Here is a 21,507-nt window from a genome sequence, read left to right on the forward strand (position 1 = left end):
ACTTAGCGTGTGAGTGTTTCACATGTAGGTTCCAGAAAGCGAGAAGAGAAGCGAAGAGGAGCAAGACAGGTCAGATTCTCCTTTCCACATATCAGATCAGAATTGGAGTTGAGTATATGTATTTTGTTATATAGTGTGTCGTTGGCATGTAGTCTAAAGATTTAAAGTGTATGAACTCTGATATGTTTTGTAAAACCAATTGATTTTAAATAAATGAAAAGTAATAATTTTCTTGAATTATGAATTTAACTTTTAGTCATTTTATAAAGAAAAATGTTTGAAAAGTCAATATGACACCTCGAACTCGGATCCGGGTCGGATACGGGTTGGGGGTGTTACACGTAGTTTGTCTGTTGGATATCATCCGCCTTGGAGTTGAAATCTGGCTTGAAAATTTTAACTGGAAACTAGCCACTCGTTGTTGAGTTAGGCTGAATTAGATCTCGAATCCGTTTGAAGTTGATTGTCGATCTTTCAGTATGTCAAGTTGGTTGAGGTGTAGCTTCTTGCCACTGAGTTAAACAACCATCATCAATTTTTTTAAAGGTTCTTTTGAATCAAGTATTTTTTGTCTTGAACTTAAAACTTGACTCTAAAGCTATAAAAAATTTGTATGCGAAAAATGATAAATGTGATGTTATTATGTATGTCTAAGATGCATGCAATATGAATTAGTTCTGTTTTAACTCCTGGACAGAGTCTCGTTCTTTGTTTGCCGATCTAGTCCTTGGAATCGATCATGCCCCATTTTCTTCTTGGGTTGTTGACAATGTCACAAGGGAACGTTACAAGTTCTATCTGATCACTTGGACTGGTTACTTTCACGAATGTGAGATGCTCTAAATTTGGCATTGTTTATTCTTTTTTTAATAGAGGCAAAATGAGCCTCAACAACTTCAAGGACCTTTCACATTTGAGATTGTCCTGTTTGAAAATGTTTTTCTCCTTTCTTTTATTTTAGGAAGGAAAAAATTATACGAGAATATGAGAATTTTGTAAAACGTTGCCCCTCAATTCAGGCTCACAATCGAATCAAATGAGTTCACAGAAAATCAAAAGAATCAATAAATCTTTAATGCTTTCAGAGTTATAGCTCTTTGACAAATGTCCAAGTTGATGAGTTGGTTTTAGGTTGGCTTCTTATTTTCTAAGATTTTAGCCACCAAAATGTCATTTCTGTTTTTGAACATCATAACATGCCCCTCTTTCTCGGATTGGCATTTTAATCGGATACAGAAAAAATGACGCAACTAGCATAATCCATTACTAGACCTTCTATTTCAGTCCTCTAAAATCTTTCATTTATTCAAGCTTTGTAGACTCCTCCAACAAAGGCAGTGCATAAATATCGGTCTAAAAATGAAATTCTTGAGTGCTCGTGTGAAATTGACTATAACAGGTGTTCCTTAACTCCCTTAGTCCATCTTTACCGAAACTCCTTATTTAGATAAATTTGATTTAATTTGCCATTATCTGGCTAGCTGAATTCATGAAGCCGAGGCGTTTAACCAATTGCTCTAGAGGGACAGCTCAATATTATAATCACCTTTATCAGGCTAGCTGAATCTTATCCATAAAGCTGGGACGTTTAACCAATTTCTTTAAAGGGACAACTCAAGTTTTATTGTATATATATTATAATCAGGCTAGCTTAATCTTATCCATAAAGCCGGGGTGTTTAACCAATTGCTCTACAGGGACAACTCAAGCTTTATTGTATACATATAATATTATAATTTGGGTATACGGATTCAACTTCTTAAGTTTGTCAAGAAGAACCTGTTATAGTCTAGGTGTTGTTGAAAGTCGATGAATCTCATTTTTAGAGTTCAATTTCCAAGCAACTAACCTAAACTAGTTTCACCTACTCAACTATTTCATCTGTGAAGATCATTATCATTATTGAACATCCTCAATAAAAGTGTAGTAATGTCATACACAAGAGATGCTCCATGTTGTCCGCTCCTTTGCATACCTACTACCAATCCTCTTGTTCATTTTCTTATGAAAGGAGAATGGTATATCGGTCCTTACGAGAGAAGGGTACGGTGTTCGAGTGTGTCTTTTAGGGTAAAACCAAGGTTCATTATTTGATCATGTCAATTTATCAAAGATCTGTAACTCCGATCATTTACAGAGTTTTTAATTCAGAGGATATTCAAAGAATTTCAAGTTGTAAATTTGGTTCAATGCTCGGCATAAATTCATTTAAATATCCATATAAAAAGAAAGTTCAAAAAACAAGTTCGAAATATGAGAAAGTTAAAAAACAAATTCAAACAGTATGTCATAAAATGGAATAAGGCCTTATTAGGATGCCTCACTAGTTGGATTAGGGATTTCATCTACACTTGCTCCCTATTTCTTAATTGTTTCACTTGTCAGGGCTCCTTTTGATGTACCCTCAGACGCATAAATTTTTTCTTTCTCCTGAGCAGCTTCTTAGGAAAATCTCACTTCTTTGTGATTTTCAGCTTTTCCTTTCCTAGTAGGAAATTGGGCCCAAATTTAGATCCAAAATGATTTTCCTTGGTGATGATAGTTTTAGTTGGATCCCGAACGCATATTGCAACTATGACTGGCGTTGTAACCCCCTAGACCCGGCCTATGCGTTTCGACTAAGTCTAGTGGATCACATTATGATTATTAAAGACATTTTCCGAAACCGTTATTCCATCAATATAAAATCACATTATAAATAACATGAAATTATAAACAAATTATACTATCAAAATCCAACTCGTAAATATAGTACCAATAAATAATAATTTAATTTAAAACATGTCTTCAAATTCAAAATCATAATAAACCGAGCAGTATTAGCAAAAGAGTCATCATTATAAAATCTGATATTTTAAAATAAGGTCCATGTCACCAAAATAAAGTCAACTTGCAAGATAAAAACATTACAATCTGATTTACTTCAAGAGATATGTTGATCCTCCAAGTGCTCGAACCGAGGTATCTAACCAACAGTATCTGAAAGGGGGAAAACATTTTCAAAAGGTGAGCTAGGCTCAGTGTGTCCCAACATTTCCATAAAATCACAATAGGTACAAATCATAGTCCAGTAATCTCACAAATTCGTAAAAGAGTTTAACTTTTGGAAATCATAGTTTAAACCCTTTTCTGGTACACCATCAGTACTTCTCAAATTATTTTCCATATAGCTACTTTATGCACATAGCAAAAAGAAAGTCGACTTAAGGATAGGCTCTGAAGCTTGTATCCTTAAGCCCAAGTCAATAAGTCCATATAGCTTACCCTAAGCACACAGCAAAGGAAAGCCGACCTAATGAAACATCTTGGGGTCCTCAAGAGTCACATTAGGCCCAGTTAGCTTGATCAGAGCTATTCCATCGTAATTCAATTCCAAAATTCAATTGCACTGTGACATAAATTCCATAAATCCAAAAACATGGTAATCATATACCATTTCAAAACAAAAATTAGATAGCAGCCATATTCCATAAATTGTCACATTAAATTGGTGCATCCATAAAACAATAACCAATGAATTCGGTGTACCACATATTAAAACCAATAAACAGTTCAATAATAAGTAGGGAACACACCTCGACAATAGATTCAAATAGAAAATCTACTGATTGCTGGTTTCACCACGCTCTGCTACAGTTTTCGAACGGGTGAATACTGGCACACGTGGTTTAACTGATCTAGAAGAGCTGTGTCGAGCTGTCGAACGATCCGGAGAGTCTCTTGTACCTTCAAACAATAATATTTATCAGTCCCAAATCCTATTTAATTGTTCAAAGCTAAACTTCTTAAGTATATAAGCATTTGTCGGGTTTGACTATCAATTTGAGGTACTTCGAGTCTGAATTTAACTAAACGGATTGCGGAATCGGAATCAGGGCGTCGAAAAACATAAAGTATGACTTTTCGAAAATTCAAATTCTTGGTCAAAGTCAAAGTCAACCACTTTGACCGTCGATTTGGAGACCTTTGGGTTCGAATTTGAAAAAACGGAACACGGAAACGGATTCGGCACGTTGAAAACTATCAGGATAGGTATACTCGGAAAAGCTTAACGATCGTTTAATAGCCGGTCAAAGTTCTGGCCAAAGGAGGTCAACAAACTGTTGAACATTTTACACAAATAGCACCCTTTTTAAAATATTTACCAAAATAGCACCCATTTCGAATTAATTACCAGAATAGCAGCAAAATCGAATTATTTACCAGAATAGCACCAAAACTGAATTATTTACCAGAATAGCACCAGTCAACGGTCAACGATCGGGTCGGGTCAACGGGTCGGGTCGGGTCGGGTCGGGACCGGTCAAACCGGTCAAACCCTTAAGAAAACCGGTTGAACCGGTCACTCACTCGTCCTACGGCGGCGCGTGTGGCGCGTTCCGGGGCTCTAAAAATTACGGAAAAATTTCTAAAAATTATTTTGAGCGTTTTCGAGATACTTACAAAGCTCGGTTCAAATTTTTGAACGTCGGAGAGCTCGAATTCATCAAATCGGGAAGTTTGACCGGTTCACCTCCCCACGCGCCGCCGCCGCCGGTGAAAAAGGGGAACACCGGTGGACTCGGAACGGCACAAGGAACACGATGGTGCGGGAGGTGTCGTAAACGGAGCAACGATCAGCAGTGAATTTAAGATTTTCTCGGCGATAGAGCTAACAAAACCGTCGCTACTTTGACTGGAAATTCCCGACGTTTGGCCGCGTTTCGCTTCAATTAATTTGAAGGATTTGTTCCTCGCTCGATGATGAACACAACGGTGGTTTCAAAACAACGATCGGAATTCGGACGGCGTCGGAATCGAGTTTGGAAGTTGTGTGCGTGAGGAAGGATTTGTGAAATTGATTTCTGTTTTTCAAAACAGAAATCACGCATATAACAATTGCCTTCCGACACTTCAAGGTTAAATTCAGGGCTTGGTCCCTGAATTTTCTTTAACTTTAAAACAAGCTCCAAGTTTTAAAATCTTTCAATTCAGTCCCAAATTTTCACCAAATTTTCATAATTAAACCCTCCAATTTCACTTAAATATTATTTTGAAAATCAGGTTGTTACAATTCTCCCCCTCTACAAGAAATTTCGTCCTCGAAATTTACCTTATGAAAATAGATGAGGAAATTGAGCCTCCATTGACTCCAATGTCTCCCAAGTAGCTTCTGAGGGACCTCGATTACTCCACTGAACCTTGACCATTGGATTACGCCTATTCCGAAGAACTCGTTTATCTCTCTCTAAGATCTGAATGGGCTCTTCCTCATATGACAAATCAGGTCTCAGGTCTACATCCTCAACCTGAATGATGTGATCTGGATCTGGATGATATCGCCTCAACATTGATACATGAAAGACATCATGAATACGACTGAGCTCAAAAGGCAACTCAAGCTAATATGCAACAGGTCCTACCCTCTTCAAGATACGAAATGGTCCAATAAATCTTGGACTCAATTTACCCTTACGCCCGAATCTCAATACTTTCTTCCAGGGTGAAACTTTTAAAAAGACCTGATCTCCAACCTCAAACTGTATATCCTTCCTCCTTTGATCTGCATAAGATTTCTGCCTATCAAATGTCTCTTTCAGACGGTCACGGATTAATCTGACTGTGTCCTCCGTCTCACGTACTAACTCAGGTCCCAACGTTTTCCTATCACGCAACTCAATCCAACAGATCGGAGTGCGACATTTACGCCCATAGAGTGCTTCATAAGGTGCCATACGAATGCTTGTCTGATAACTGTTATTGTAAGCAAATTCAGCCAACGGCAAAAAGTTCTCCCAACTACCATGAAAATCGATTACGCAACCCCGCAACATATCCTCCAGAATCTGAATTACTCTCTCAGATTGACCATCAGTTTATGGATGAAAGGGTGTACTATAATCCAATCTTGTTCCCAAAGTCGTATGTAACGCCTTCCAAAATCTCGAAGTAAATCTCGGATCTCGATCAGAAATAATAGACAATGGAACACCATGCAATCTGACAATCTCTGAAATATACAATCTTGCCAGCTTGTCCAAAGTATAATTTACTCGCATAGGAATGAAGTGAGCTGCCTTTGTAAGTCTGTCAACAATCACCCAAACTGAATCTTTTTTCAAAGGAGTCATAGGCAAGCCAGTAACAAAATCCATAGTAATACGCTCCCATTTCCATTTAGGAATCTTGATAGGTTGTAACAAACCTGATGTATGTTGATGTTCTGCCTTAACTTGTTGACAAGTCAAACACCTAGCCACAAAATCAGATATGTCTTTCTTCATCCCAATCCAATGATACCTCTCTCTCAAATTCCGGTACATCTTATCTCCTCCGGGGTGCATAGCATATGGACTACTATGAGCCTCAGTAAGGATAGTCTGCCTCAACTAGCATCATTAGGCACACAATATCTACCTTTAAAGCATAAAACTTCATCCTGATCAATTGCGTAATCTGAGTTTGTCCCCTGCTCTACTTGCTCAAAGATGGAAAGCAATGAGCTATCAAGGGGCTGCTTAGCCTTGATCTTATCAACCAAGGTCGGCTTAACTTGCAATTCTGCTAACAAAGTACCATCGTCATATAAATTCATCTTGGCCATTAAAGACCTCAACTCCGATACCGTCTTTCGACTCAAAGCATCCGCTACAATGTTAGCTTTACCAGGGTGGTAATCAATCAATCATAATCCTTTAGAAGCTGTAACCAGCGACGCTGTCTCAAATTAAGTTCCTTCTGGGTCAGAAGATACTTTAAGCTCTTATGATCCGTGAAAATGTAACACTTCTCTCCATAAAGATAGTGTCTCCAAATCTTCAAGGCAAAAATTACTGCTGCCAACTCTAAATCGTGAGTAGGATAGTTACTCTCATGCAGCCGCAGCTGACGGGATGCATAAGCCACCACCTTACTTTCCTGTATTAAAACACAACCAAGTCCTGAATGTGAAGCATCACTATACACTGTAAAATCCTTCCCGGACTCTGGTTGAATCAACACCGGTGCTTGAGTCAAAACCGCCTTTAATTTCTCAAAGCTCTCCTGTTGTGCCTCGCCCCAGTCAAACGGCACATTCTTCCTTAACAACTTTGTCAAAGGAGAAGCAATGATCGAGAAGCCCTCAACAAAACGTCGATAATAACCAGCCAAGCCCAAGAAACTGCGGATCTCAGATACGTTCTTAGGTCGTTTCCAATTCATAATAGCCTCTATCTTGCTGGGATCGACCTGAACACCTCGCGCAGAAATAATATGCCCCAGAAACGACACTTCTTGAAGCCAAAACTCACACTTGCTTAGTTTGGCATATAGACAATGCTCTCTCAAAGTCCGCAGAACGATCATCAAATGCTCGTCATGCTCTGCCTCAGTACGAGAATAGATCAGAATATCGTCAATGAAGACCACCACAAATTGATCCAAATATGGTCGGAACACCCGATTCATCAAATCCATGAAAGCTACAGGAGCGTTCGTCAAACCAAAAGGCATCACTAAAAATTCATAATGACCATATCTAGTGCGAATGGTCGTTTTTGCAACATCAGATCCTTTAACTTTCAATTGATAATACCCCGAACGAAGATCAATCTTAGAGAATACAGTAGCTCCTCGCAATTGATCAAATAAGTCATCAATCCTGGGTAGTGGGTATTTATTCTTTACCGTCATCTTGTTCAATTTTCGATAGTCAATACATAATCTTAGCGACCCATCCTTCTTTTTCACGAACAGAACTGGAGCTCCTCATGGTGAAGTACTATGTCGGATAAATCCTCGATCAAATAATTCTTGCAATTGGGCTTTCAACTCCTTAAGTTCCTTTGGAGCCATACGATAAGGTACCATAGAAATAGGTGAAGATCCCGGATAAGTCTCAATCTCGAACTCTATCTCTCTATCAGGAGGTAACCCAGGCAACTCCTCCGGAAAAACATCAGGAAACTCGCTAACTGTACGAATCTCCTCGATCGTGGACAATGCACCTTTGGTGTTCAAAATACAAGCAATGAAGGTCTCATATCCCTTCCGGATCATACGATCAATTTCCATCGCTGAAACTATATTGGAGAGATAACCACGCCGTTCACCAATTAACACAACAGTCCGACCATCTGAAGTCTTCAGAGTAGCCCACTTGTATTCGCAATCCAGCTTTACCTTGTGTTTATTCAACCAATCCATTCCAAGAATTAGATCGAACTCCTCTAAAGGAAGTTCCATAAGATCAGCGAGAAAAATTTCTCCCTGAACCTCGAGAGGACAACGCCGGAATACTTTATTCACTAATACCGCTTGTCCTACTGGACTTGTAACTGTAACAGTATTTTCAGTGTTCTCGATCGGAATCTGAAGGTTTCGAGATACTGAGCTCGATACATAGGAGTGAGTGGAGCCATTGTCCAATAATGCAAAGTATGGGGTAGAATAAATAGTAAATGTAACTGCAATAACCTCAGGCTCATCTTTGTCATCACGACGTCTAGTTGCATAAACTAAAGCTGGCTGTCTAGCCTCAGAAGCTGTTGGCCCTCTATTTTACTGAGGTCAGGCTCTACTGTCTGTCCTGGACGCTGATCCTCGAGTCTTTCCTTGACTACGATCTCTAATTGGGGTCTGTACTGTAGTCTGCGAACGCACAGGAGTTTGGGTAGTGGTCTGCTCAAACGAAACTAATTGAGGACAATCCCTCCGATAATGACCACTAGATCCACACTGATAGCAAATACCCATCTTCTTACGACACTCTCCTGAGTGTTGTTTACCACAATACTCACAAAGGGGCCCATTATAATACGACGAGGAACCACCTCGACTGACAACTAAAGGTGAGGATGCTGCAGGCCTGAAACGTGTATTGCTTCTCTGAGGGACTGAAGTACGAGTCCTCTTCCCGGACTGTGCTGATGACTCCATCGGGCCTGAAAATTTCTTAGATCGATCTTGATCAACACGCTCTCTACCAGAAGCTAAAACCTCCACCTCTTCCGCATCTTTGGCTCTGCCCACCAGCACATCAAATATCTCATCCTGATGGGTTACAACTTGCATACACAGCTCGTATCTGAGTCTAAGGGCAAATTTACGACATCGATCTCTCTCCGTATGTACCATACTGAATCCATACTTCAGCAACTTCAGGAACTCAATCTCATATTCAGAAACAGTCATGTCTCCCTGAACCAGGTCTTGAAACTGTTGTCGTCTCTGAGCTAAGTAGCGCTCTCCCAAAAAACGGCTCCGAAAGCGATCCTTAAAGAAATTCCAGGTCAAACGATCGGTAGGAACACTACTGGTCACTGACTCCCACCAAGTGTAGGCATTGCCATCTAACATCGCCACAGCACCCTGATATCTCTTAGTTGAGTCCAAACTGAACTGATCCATGCGTCTCTCTGTATCCTGGAGCCAATCCTCAGCTTCAGTAGGAGCTCCACCTATCTGTCCCCCAAAAGTTCTAACTCCATTGGCAATCAAAGTCTGCGAAATAGGAACCTCAGATACAACACCAGTAGCTCTGACTGCTCCCTGTATTAACTGCAGAAATTGTCTACCAAAATTCTCATCCAAAGCAACTACGGTAGACTCTGACTCAATATCGGTCGCTCCTATTATCGGTGTAGTCATGCCAATACCAGCTGCAGGAGGCAGATCCGTTGGGGTCGTAGGAGCATGATCACCTATCGGAGGTGGGGGATCTACCCGTATCTCATCGATCGGATCTGCGAATCTAGCCACTCGACCTCGTCCACGGCTAGTTCGACGACCACGTCTAGCACTCATTTTGATGGATCTCAAGTTTACTACAGAAGATAAAACTTAGAGTTAGATAAGCACTTGGAGTCTCAAACATAGTTAAAATCTTAATAACTTTGTGACATGGCCTTAGTAACTCGTTTAGTAAAATATTTCAAAACCTTATTTTCAATGTGGACTCATACACAGTCCGAGTGTTAAAAACCAAAAGCTCTGATACCAATAAATGTAACCCCCTAGACCCAGCCTATGCGTTTCGACTAAGTCTAGTGGATCACATTATGATTATTAAAGACATTTTCCGAAACCGTTATTTCATCAATATAAAATCACATTATAAATAACATGAAATTATAAACAAATTATACTATCAAAATCCAACTCGTAAATATAGTACCAATAAATAATAATTTAATTTAAAACATGTCTTCAAATTCAAAATCACAATAAACCGAGCAGTATTAGCAAAAGAGTCATCATTATAAAATCCGATATTTTTAAAATAAGGTCCATGTCACCAAAATAAAGTCAACTTGCAAGATAAAAACATTACAATCTGATTTACTTCAAGAGATATGTTGATCCTCCAAGTGCTCGAACCGAGGTATCTAACCAACAGTATCTGAAAGAGGGAAAACATTTTCAAAAAGGTGAGCTAGGCTCAGTGTGTCCCAACATTTCCATAAAATCACAATAGGTACAAATCATAGTCCAGTAATCTCACAAATTCGTAAAAGAGTTTAACTTTTTGAAAATCATAGTTTAAACCCTTTTCTGGTACACCATCAGTAGTTCTCAAAATTATTTTCCATATAGCTTACTTTATGCACATAGCAAAAAGAAAGCCGACTTAAGGATAGGCTCTGAAGCTTGTATCCTTAAGCCCAAGTCAATAAGTTCATATAGCTTACCCTAAGCACACAGGAAAGGAAAGCCGACCTAATGAAACATCTTGGGGCCCTCAAGAGTCACATTAGGCCCAGTTAGCTTGATCAGAGCTATTCCATCGTAATTCAATTCCAAAATTCAATTGCACCGTGACATAAATTCCATAAATCCAAAAACATGGTAATCATATACCATTTCAAAACAAAAATTAGATAGCAGCCACGTTCCATAAATTGTCACATTAAATTGGTGCATCCATAGAACAATAACCAATGAATTCGGTGTACCACATATTAAAACCAATAAACAGTTCAATAATAAGTAGGGAATACACCTCGACAATAGATTCAAATAGCAAATCTACTGATTGCTGGTTTCACCACGCTCTGCTACAGTTTTCGAACGGGTGAATACTGGCACACGTGGTTTAACTGATCTAGAAGAGCTGTGTCGAGCTGTCGAACGATCCGGAGAGTCTCTTGTACCTTCAAACAATAATATTTATCAGTCCCAAATCCTATTTAATTGTTCAAAGCTAAACTTCTTAAGTATATAAGCATTTGTCGGGTTTGACTATCAATTTGAGGTATTTTGAGTCTGAATTTGGCTAAACGGATTGCTGAATCGGAATCAGGGCGTCGAAAAACATAAAGTATGACTTTTCGAAAATTCAAATTCTTGGTCAAAGTTAAAGTCAACCACTTTGACCGTCGATTTGGAGACCTTTGGGTTCGAATTTGACAAAACAGACCACGGAAACGGATTCGGCACGTCGAAAATTATCAGGATAGGTATACTCGGAAAAGATTAACGATCGTTTAATAGCCGGTCAAAGTTCTGGTAAAAGGAGGTCAACAAACTGTTGAACATTTTACACAAATAGCACCCTTTTTAAAATATTTACCAAAATAGCACCCATTTCAAATTAATTACCAGAATAGCAGCAAAACCAAATTATTTACCAGAATAGCACCAAAACTGAATTATTTATCAAAATAGCACTGGTCAACGGTCAACGATCGGGTCGGGTCAACGGGTCGGGTCGGGTAAACGGGTCGGGTCGTGACCGGTCAAACCCTTAAGAAAATCGGTTGAACCGGTCACTCACTCGTCCTACGGCGACGCGTGTGGCGCGTGAGGTGTCTTCCAGGGCTCTAAAAATTACGGAAAAATTTCTAAAAATTATTTTGAGCGTTTTCGAGATACTTACAAAGCTCGGTTCAAATTTTTGAACGTCAGAGAGCTCGAATTCATCAAATCGGGAAGTTTGACCGGTTCACCTCCCCACGCGCCGCCGCCGGAGAAAAAGGGGAACACCGGTGGACTCGGAACGGCACAAGGAACACGATGGTGCGGGAGGTGTCGTAAACGGAGCAACGATCAGCAGTGAATTTAAGATTTTCTCGGCGATAGAGCTAACAAAATCGTCGCTACTTTGACTGGAAATTTCCGACGTTTGGCCGCGTTTCGCTTCAATTAATTTGAAGGGTTTGTTCCTCGCTCGATGATGAACACAACGGTGGTTTCAAAACCACGATCGGAATTCGGACGGCGTCAGAATCGAGTTTGGAAGTTGTGTGCGTGAGGAAGGATTTGTGAAATTGATTTCTGTTTTTCCAAACAGAAACATAAATCACGCATATAACAATTGCCTGCCAACACTCCAAGGTTAAATTCAGGGCTTGGTCCCTGAATTTTCTTTAACTTTAAAACAAGCTCCAAGTTTTAAAATCTTTCAATTCAGTCCCAAATTTTCACCAAATTTTCATAATTAAACCCTCCAATTTCACTTAAATATTATTTTGAAAATCGGGTTGTTACAGGCGTAATATACGTCATGCATTCTAAGCTACCCAAAACCCCTCTTGCCTTCAGGAAATCTGATATAGGTGTTTGAGGTGTCCTCAAAGCTATGTCTGTCCCACTGATTCTTAAACCCACGGGCCAGTCTCGGACTACATTCATAGAAGCCCTTTTGCTTGGAATTTTTGTTGAATCAACGACTTCTGAGTTTTGGACTTAATCCCTTTCTCTTCTACCTTGCACCCCTGAATTGCTTGTTCTAAAGGATCCTCATGATTGCTAGACACCTTAACTGAACAAACTGAGGTTCCATCCTGGTTTATCCAAGGAATCTCCTTATAGGTCCACTTCTCATTCGGGGGACACTGTGGTTGGACATATCCTGGTGTAACCAATCCGGCTATAAGCATTTTTTAACGTAAATTTTCAAGCGAAAAATGGAAGAGAGGGAACTGAAAACTATGTACTCTCTTTTTCTTCTCATCTAATCCCCATGAAGAGACTACTTGATAATGACTTTACGGATAGAACTTGATTGTCTTGACTGGATGATTGTAAAGGGTTTAGAACTCTAATCACGAGAGATTGATCCTTCTTACCTTTCTGGTTAATGTTTGGTTCTTCTTGCCATGCCCCTCTTCTTATCTCTCACAAGGGAAACTTATCCCTCATTAACTCTTCATTCACTGTTGGCCCAGTGGAACCTTCTACAACCAATTTGATTTTTGGAGCTGACCTAAAATATCTGGCTCCTTAACAGGTTCTCTTGATACTGTTATTTCAGTTTCATCACCAACATTCATAGTCTCATTCATAATAGGTCCACTAGTGGCTTCTCCCCTGGATCAACATTTACCATGTCCATTAACTTGGTTATTTGTTCTCTGATTCATTCTGGAATATTTTTACTTGATCGATCATTACCTGTTGGGTTTTTACGAGTTGCTCTTGAATTTTCTCAATCTTACCAACATGCGCTAGTATTTCATTCATCGCTTTGGATCTTCTTGTAGACACGCTTCAGGTAACGTCAATTTGCTTTCAAATCTTTTTTTCTAATGTCTTTTCTTTAAACGAGCTCGGTGTGTCAGTTTTTTTTCCTTCTTTATGGAGACATCTCTTGTTAGTTAATGTGAAGTAATGAGAAAAAAAGAAAAATAATGTGAAATATGCAAGAATGCATGATGCATGAAGTTTCGAGGAACTGATCCAAAAATGTGTCTGTTATTATAAATAATCCTTATTGGAACAAAAGTGTTATTTCTTAAGAGACAAAAAAACCCCTAAGTCTTCTAGACCCCGAATAGCTTCTGACAGGTTGATTCATCTTCCGCCTTTTTTTGTCATCGAAAAAACCCCTAAGTCTTCTAGACCCCGAATAGCTTCTGACAGGTTGATTCATCTTCCGCCTTTTTTTGTCATCGATTGAATACCCTGTCGAACCGTTCCGGCCTCTCTGAGTTGCTTTTTGTACTTGTTCCAAGAAGTCTCAAATAGTTGCGTATCTAGTTTTCAATATCTGCTGAGTCTGTTCCCTAACGGAAACACCATTGGATCCCTCAATCGATAGGAACTATCCGAAGATTATCTGCTTGTTTCTTGAATTCGTCAACAATGGCCTCTAGTTTCAGCTATCGCTTTGCCATCTTGTTCTTGTTGTCTTTGAAGGGACTCCCCGGTCAGTAACCTTGTTCTCATCTTGCCCCTACAACTTTGCCAACCTGTTTTGGAAAAGTTATCTTTTGATGTGCTTGGTGTAAACCCAGTCCATTCTGAGTCTTTATTTGTCAGACTTCTGAGCTTTTCATTTCTTGCATTATAACCCCTTTGTACATTACTACAAATTATTTATGTTTAACGAACACGTTTTTATGGATCAATACCTCTTTGAATGATGTAAATGATGAAAATAAATGAAGAGAATAAAAAATGAAAGAGTTAGTGAGGAAATGATAAGAATCAACAATGATGAAAATAAAAAGTCCTACCCCACATGAATCTACCCAACATACTATTATTTCTACCCGGACATGATATCTATCCCACATGTTAATTTTAAACCAGTCCTAACCGTATAAATTTCTAGTTCACATGCGTTGAACAGAAAATAAAGCAGGAAATAATCTCAAAATAGCCTAGGGTTTGAGATGAAGTTTTGGGGTGGGCTCTAATTTCTTGTTCTCTCCTGATTTAGGTTCTAAAGAAGGTACCTGAGTTCTCCTTGTTGGTGCCCCCTTGGGCTTGTCACACCCTTAGTCCTAAGCCCATTACAAGCTTACATTAACTAAGTTAAACTCGAGATGATACATTCCCTTATACCCATACGGAGAATAAATTCACGCGAAGACATAAGGTATATGAATCCCAAAGGTTACTTGCCAGACCTGCACGGAGAATAAATTCTCACGAGGCGTCACTTTCACCCCCACTTAAAAAGGATTTAGAGCTCGGGTATAGAGCCTGAGATAAAAAATTTGAAAAACTCAAATCATAGAGAAAAAACGTCAGTACAACTATTTATTTTGAAAAATAATCAAGATAAATAATAGAATCGAATAATAAATTAAAACTTAAATTTGTTATTTTAGCTTAAAAAGACAACCAAAAATTAATTCTGGTCTGACTCACTTACCTGTCCCCAGTAGAGTAGCCAAGCTGTCGCGACCGCCTTTCTGGTGGGCCCGAAATTGAGCTTCGACTTGAAATAATGGGTTAGAGTCGCCATTGATCATTTTAAAAACATTTAGTGGATCAGACACCATTACCTGATCTACGTTCTACCAGAAATATGTCGGGTTGGGGATCGGTTACAGTCAATGAAGGATTAACACCCTGTATGCCCTTTCGTTTTGGTACCAATTAATTTATCGGTTGTCTTAGTTGCGAAAATTTAAATTGAAATTTAAAAATTCAATTTGAATTGTTTACCTTTGATCGATTGAAGTTATTACTGAAAAAAAATCAAAAATATGTTAGATGGTGAAATAAAACAAATATCGAATAAAAATTAATTAAATAAAAAGAAAATAAATAAGTAAATAATAATCCAAGAATGAAAAAATATAAAAAAAAATATTAAAAGAAAAACACAACAAAAGAAAATGTTAAATTTCAGAAGAAAAAAAGAGTAAAAATCAATTAAAATTCATGGATCATATTAATTCAAAATAAATGGGTTGCAGGATAAAATTAAAAGGTTAGGGGACTTAAAATAGCACAAACAAAAATTTGAAGGACTAAAATAGAAAAGACAAAAACTTAAAGTCCCAAAACAGTAATTATAAAAAAGCTTAAATGACCAAAATAATAAAAACAGTAACTCAAAGGACTAAAATAGAAAAAATAGAAAATACAATGACCAAACATTAATTATAAAATCACTAAAGCCCAAATCGCAAATGTTAAATAATACAGACACCCTAAATGTAAATAACCCTGAAATAAAGCTTAGGACTAAAATGAATTAAACAAATATAAAGGAACACACAATATTAAACCAAATATAAAAGTGACTAAAATGAAATATTAACAAATATCAAAACCAAAGTCAAATATATCGAAATAATATAATATACAAAATAGGGCTTAAATATAATATTAAAAATAACAAGTACTCGATACAAATAGTACCATTTCATTTAATGACAAAAGATAAAATTACAAGGTCGGATGGACCATAAACGTGATTATACCATGCGCTAAAGTACAACCCTAGTCCCTCATAAAACGACATCGTTTCACGTTATATATAAATATAATAACCAAAGGCCAAAACCGACCTTATCCCTCATTTTCTTCGTTTTGAAAATCAAAGGGAAGATAGAGATTGAACTCACTCAAATCTCACCAGAAAGGGAAAAGCCTCCACCGTCGTGGCGCCTCTCGGCGGCCGGAGTGAACAAAACCCTCCCCGAACGCACCTTTCGTTACCCCAACCTATATTCTAAACTCTCCCGACCTAAAACCTTTCTCAGAGCTCTAGATCTAGGAAAAAAAGGAAGTTTTTTTTATATTCGGTTATGGGGTTCCTTAAACTCCAATAAGGCCACAACTACAAGATCCGGGTTCAAGGTGAGTTTCTCTTATTTTCTCTTTTGTTTTTTTCTCGAATCCCTCTCTGTTTTTATTTCGAATATTTTTGTTCTTTTTTACATCCCCTTGTAAATTTCTTCCCCTGTTTTTCCAACCCAAAATCACCCTCCTTTTTCTCTATGACTCGAATGCATATTTATAGTGTTTAAAAGTCCTATTTTTAGTTTGATTTTGGACTCATATGCTTGCTTTCAGAACTGATTTGTTGCTTTTGACTTGGTGTCGAGGATTCCGGTGATGGTGGTGTGAGGCGTGAGGCGTGAAGACTCTCCAAGAGACCTCGATTTGGCCAACTATTCCCTACATGTTTGGTTGTTGCGGCACCGAGAAGAGAGGAATGATTAGGGTTGGAAAACCCTAATTGATTCATGTGAAAATGTTTGGTAGTTCGGGTCCTGAACCAGTTCAAGTCTATGACCGGGTCGGGCTCCAGATTCGGTCTGATTCTGGATCACTATTGAGTGGATCACTATTGAGTGTTGGGTTTCTGGGTTTGTAATTTGGACTCTACCTAACAAACAAATGAAAAAATATTAGTTTAATAATAATAATAATAATAATAGAATAATAATACATATTATGCAATGTAAATAAAATAATAAAAATAACGTATAATGTCCGACGAAAATGAATGTCTACATAACCAAATCAGAGATTAATAAAATTAAAGTTATGACCTCATCGAAATAGTATTAATAGTTAAAAAGTTATTATTATTTTTAATTTTAAATAATTATATTTACGGGGTATATATATTATTAATTATTAATTTTTTTTACAGATATTAGTTTATTAACACATACTAATTTATTAAAACAATAAAACAGAATCAAAGTCATAAACGAACAGTCATCCAGCCTAGGTAGGGTCTTAGACCCTGAAAGAAACCTTACATTTTATTTTGTGATATGGGGCGGAAAAAGCTGACACTCACTCGACCGCCTCATTTCACCACCATAACCATCATATATACCCTCAATCCAGGCCTTTTTCTTCTCACCTCTTTCACTAAGCAATCCAAGTAAGAACTAAGAGAACATTATGGCTAAGGACATTGAGGTTGGTGGTGGTGAGTTCCAGGCAAAGGACTACCATGATCCTCTACCGGCTCCATTGGTCAATGCCCAGGAGTTAACAAAGTGGTCATTTTATAGAGCTGTAATAGCCGAGTTTATTGCCACTCTCCTGTTCTTGTACATCACATATTGACAGTCATCGGCTACAAGACACAGACCGACCCTGCTAAGGGCGGTGAAGATTGTGGCGGCGTTGGCATTCTCGGCATCACTTGGGCTTTTGGTGGCATGATCTTTATCCTTGTTTACTGCACTGCCGGTTATCTCGGGTAAGTTGGTAAATCTACAGTGAAAAATGGGGTAAAAACTGGATGATTATAGCTAACAAATTAGCTCAATATGCAGGGGGACACATCAACCCAGCAGTGACTTTTGAACTTTTCTTGGCGAGGAAGGTATCGTTGGTTCGAGTCATATTACATGGCTGCTCAATGTTTAGGAGCCCATATGTGGATGTGGGCTAGTTAAGGCATTCCAAAAGACATACTACAACCATATGCAGGAGGAGCCAACAGCTTCGCCGATGGATACAGCACCGGAAACGTTTGGGCGCCTAAATTATCGACACCTTTGTTCTCGTCTACACTGTTTTCTCTGCAACTGATCCCAAGAGGAATGCAAGAGACTCCCATATCCCTGTAAGTCTACTCAACCAATTGAGAAAACATATAGATAAAGTTGTATCATGTAGAGTTAATGAACTTTACTGTGTATTGAATTTAGGTCTTGGCACCACTTCCCATTGGGTTTGCCGTGTCATGGTTCACTTGGCCACAATTTCGATTACCGTCACCGGTATCAACCCTGCCCGTAGTTTTAGAGCTGCTGTTATCTTCAACCAGGAAAAGATATGGATGACCATGTATGAATCTTTTGGATTTGGTCTTTTTTTATATGATACCTTTCAAACTTGATGTTTTGGTATTTGTTGCAGTGGATTTTCTGGGTTGGACCTTTCATTGGAGCTGCCATTGCTGCAATCTATCACCAGTTTATCCTAAGGGCATCTGCTGCTAAAGCTATGGGATCCTTCAGGAGCAGGTCTGCCATGTGAAAGAATGTTCAAAGTGAAGGCTGCCATGGATGAATGATGGAGTTTTTTAAGGAGCTTTGAATTTGTAAATTGTAATCAAAGTGTCGTGCTTCTCTGTACGTGGCACTTATTTTTTTAATGTGCCCCCACCAAGTTTGTTTCTTTAAGAGTAAAACTTGAGTGATCGAAAATGCATTATAATATACGATTTTAACTCATTTTTTTTATTTACGAAAATGACCAACAAATTCGTAACGCGATCTCGAATTCGAACGCGAACTCCAATTTCGCAACAGTTTCCAAATTTACAACGCGAATATGTAAATCGCATTACGATCTTACGAATTCGTTGCGATTTTCAAATTCGCAACGTGATTTTCAAATTCGCAACGCGAATATGTTAATCGCAAACGCGAATGTAAATCTGTAATTTGCAACACAGAAGTCAATTCGCAAAGCGCGTTTATTTTGCAATGCGAATTTTATTTTCGAATTCGAAACAATATTAATTTCACAACACAAATGTAAACAGTATAATCGCAAATCATAACCTAAACCCTAAATCACAAATCATAACCTAAACCCCTAAATCACAACTCGTCCATCTTCATCGCTCACTCTCTATGGCGACATCCGTCCCCATCTCCGACAAAATCTGTTCCCATCTCCGGCGAAATCTGTTTATCTCCATCTCTCAGAGTCACCTCATAACATTCACGGTCAGAATGAAAATCAACCACCGGGGGTTAGTTTTTTTAATTATTTTTTATTTTAAAAATTTTGTATTATTATTATATTTTTCATATTTAAATTGATGATAAATTTACTAGTAATTTCAATAATAGATTAACCATTTCACTTAGATTGCTTAGTAAATTCATTCAGTTGCTGCCAATACTGCTAAACTGTTTAGTCTTTAACCCTGTGAAATTAGTATTTATCTTTGTTTTGTCTTTTGGTTGAAGTAATGCAATTCATTCAAGTTTTAATTTGCAGAAGACTATTTGAAACTTAAATTCGCAACACGAAAATGAAAATCGCAACGCTATTTTAGTTTCGCGTTGCGATTTTCATTTTAGCGTTGCGATTTTCATTTTCGCGTTGCGATTTTAAGTTTCAGAAACTATTCTTCTTCTGCAAATTGAAACTTGAATGAATTGCATTACTTCAACAAAAAAACAAAGACAAATACTAACTTCATAGTGTTGCAAATTTAAGTTTCAAGAATAAACTACTACTCTTTATGTTATCCTTGAACCTGTACTAACCTATATGTTGTCCTTTTAAATGTTATATAAGTGCTTACTTCTGGAATATATCTGATGCATTTTGTGAACTATGATAGAATAATGACTTGGGTGAATACCGTGCAAGTTTGAAACATATTTGGCTTTGTTTCACTGTTTAATATCATGTCTGTTTATAGTGTATAATTTTGTAGTTTTTGGTATATCTAACTTGTATGTTTATTTTTTTGTAGAAATTTTTTTCGGCTTCATTGACCTTAAGGAATAAATTAAGCCTAGCCTTGCATCGACGCTTACACATGTACAAAGAAAATTGTTTGAAGATACTTGATTCGGGCCATGGCTGAAAGTACAACATCCAAGTGGAGATGCTATGTTGGCCCATTTGTTTCTTCAGAACATGACTAACGATCTACCCGAGAGGATACAACGTGGTGATGAAGATATGGTTTCATTTTCCTTCGGTGTATACTTGTTTTGGGCGGGAGGAGTTTTGCTTAATCACTGGTCTACGCTTCAGACACGATGATGTAGGTCGGTACACTAGTCATATCGCCCGCCCATCATGGTTATCTCGGGTTTTTCCTGAGCTGGAAAAGACGAAGCTGAGTTTACACGTCGACAACTTGAAAAGATTATTTGTTAAAGATGGTTTTACTCCGATGGATGACCTCGATGTTGTCCGAGTATGCCATTTATTACTTTTGCATGCCGACTTTTTAGGAAAGAGGCCAACAACCTATTTTGAGGACCTAATATTATTGGTAGAGGACCTAAATGCATGGAACCTATTTCGTGGGGTTCATATCTATGGAAAGCACCTGGAAAAGTTGTCGTTTGCCTTTGAAGACCGAAAAAGTTTGCGTGGCCATGGTGCCAAATACACTTTGGCAGGCTTTATTTGGGCCTTTAAGGTAAGAATTTATATATAATGTTTCCAAAATTATAATTAATTATTTAACAATTACTATGTTTGTGTATTATATTGTTTGTAGATTTGGATACTTGAGGCTTTTCCCAGCATGCGGACATATGCAATCAAAATTTCAAATGATATTCCTAGGGCTATTTCTGGAGGGGATCCAACTGTTGGATTGGAAAGTTACTACCATATACGATGATGAATGATGTAAGTTAACACAAATACTACCATATGTAAACAAGTTATTACTAGTAGATGTTTAACTTTGTTTGAGCTTTTTATATTGTTAGGAGGCCAACTATCCATTACAGAGGCTAACACCCATAGAGGTTGAGCTTGCCATTGATTGGTGGCAAGCTAGTAAGCGTTTTTTTGATGGCACGGATGATGAGCAGCCATCACCTCACCCAGAGCCATCACCTGATTGAGCCGATTATACACCTCTACAATGAGAGCCATCACCTATTTCGTCACATCATCGAGCCTCTTCTCCACCATCACCTCATGATAGGCGACCGGAAAAGATGCCATGACATTTATCTCTCTGTTCTCCACCTCCGGGATGAGTTAGGGGAGTTACGTGATGAGGTCAATGCTTTACGTGAGGAGGTCGGTACTTTACGTGAAGAAATGGTGCATGGCGTGATGAGGTACGATCTTTACGTGGTGAGGTAGAGGTTTTACGCAATGACAATGGTGCTTTACGTG

The 21,507-nt window shown here is 38.3% G+C and overlaps 1 long non-coding RNA gene across 1 annotated transcript; it reads left to right on the plus strand.

Annotated features, from left to right (window-relative positions):
* The first annotated feature begins 1,703 nt into the window (after positions 1–1,703).
* Positions 1,704–18,647, plus strand: LOC120188172. The gene is made up of 6 exons (XR_005522393.1): positions 1,704–1,716; positions 8,625–8,632; positions 17,544–17,866; positions 17,943–18,235; positions 18,321–18,459; positions 18,532–18,647. It is a non-coding gene; the product is annotated as an uncharacterized LOC120188172 (long non-coding RNA).
* The last annotated feature ends 2,860 nt before the right edge of the window (positions 18,648–21,507 follow it).

Source organism: Hibiscus syriacus, unplaced genomic scaffold, assembly GCF_006381635.1.
Source record: "Hibiscus syriacus cultivar Baekdansim isolate YM2019G1 unplaced genomic scaffold, ASM638163v2 tig00116939_pilon, whole genome shotgun sequence".
NCBI classification, from domain to species: domain Eukaryota; kingdom Viridiplantae; phylum Streptophyta; class Magnoliopsida; order Malvales; family Malvaceae; genus Hibiscus; species Hibiscus syriacus.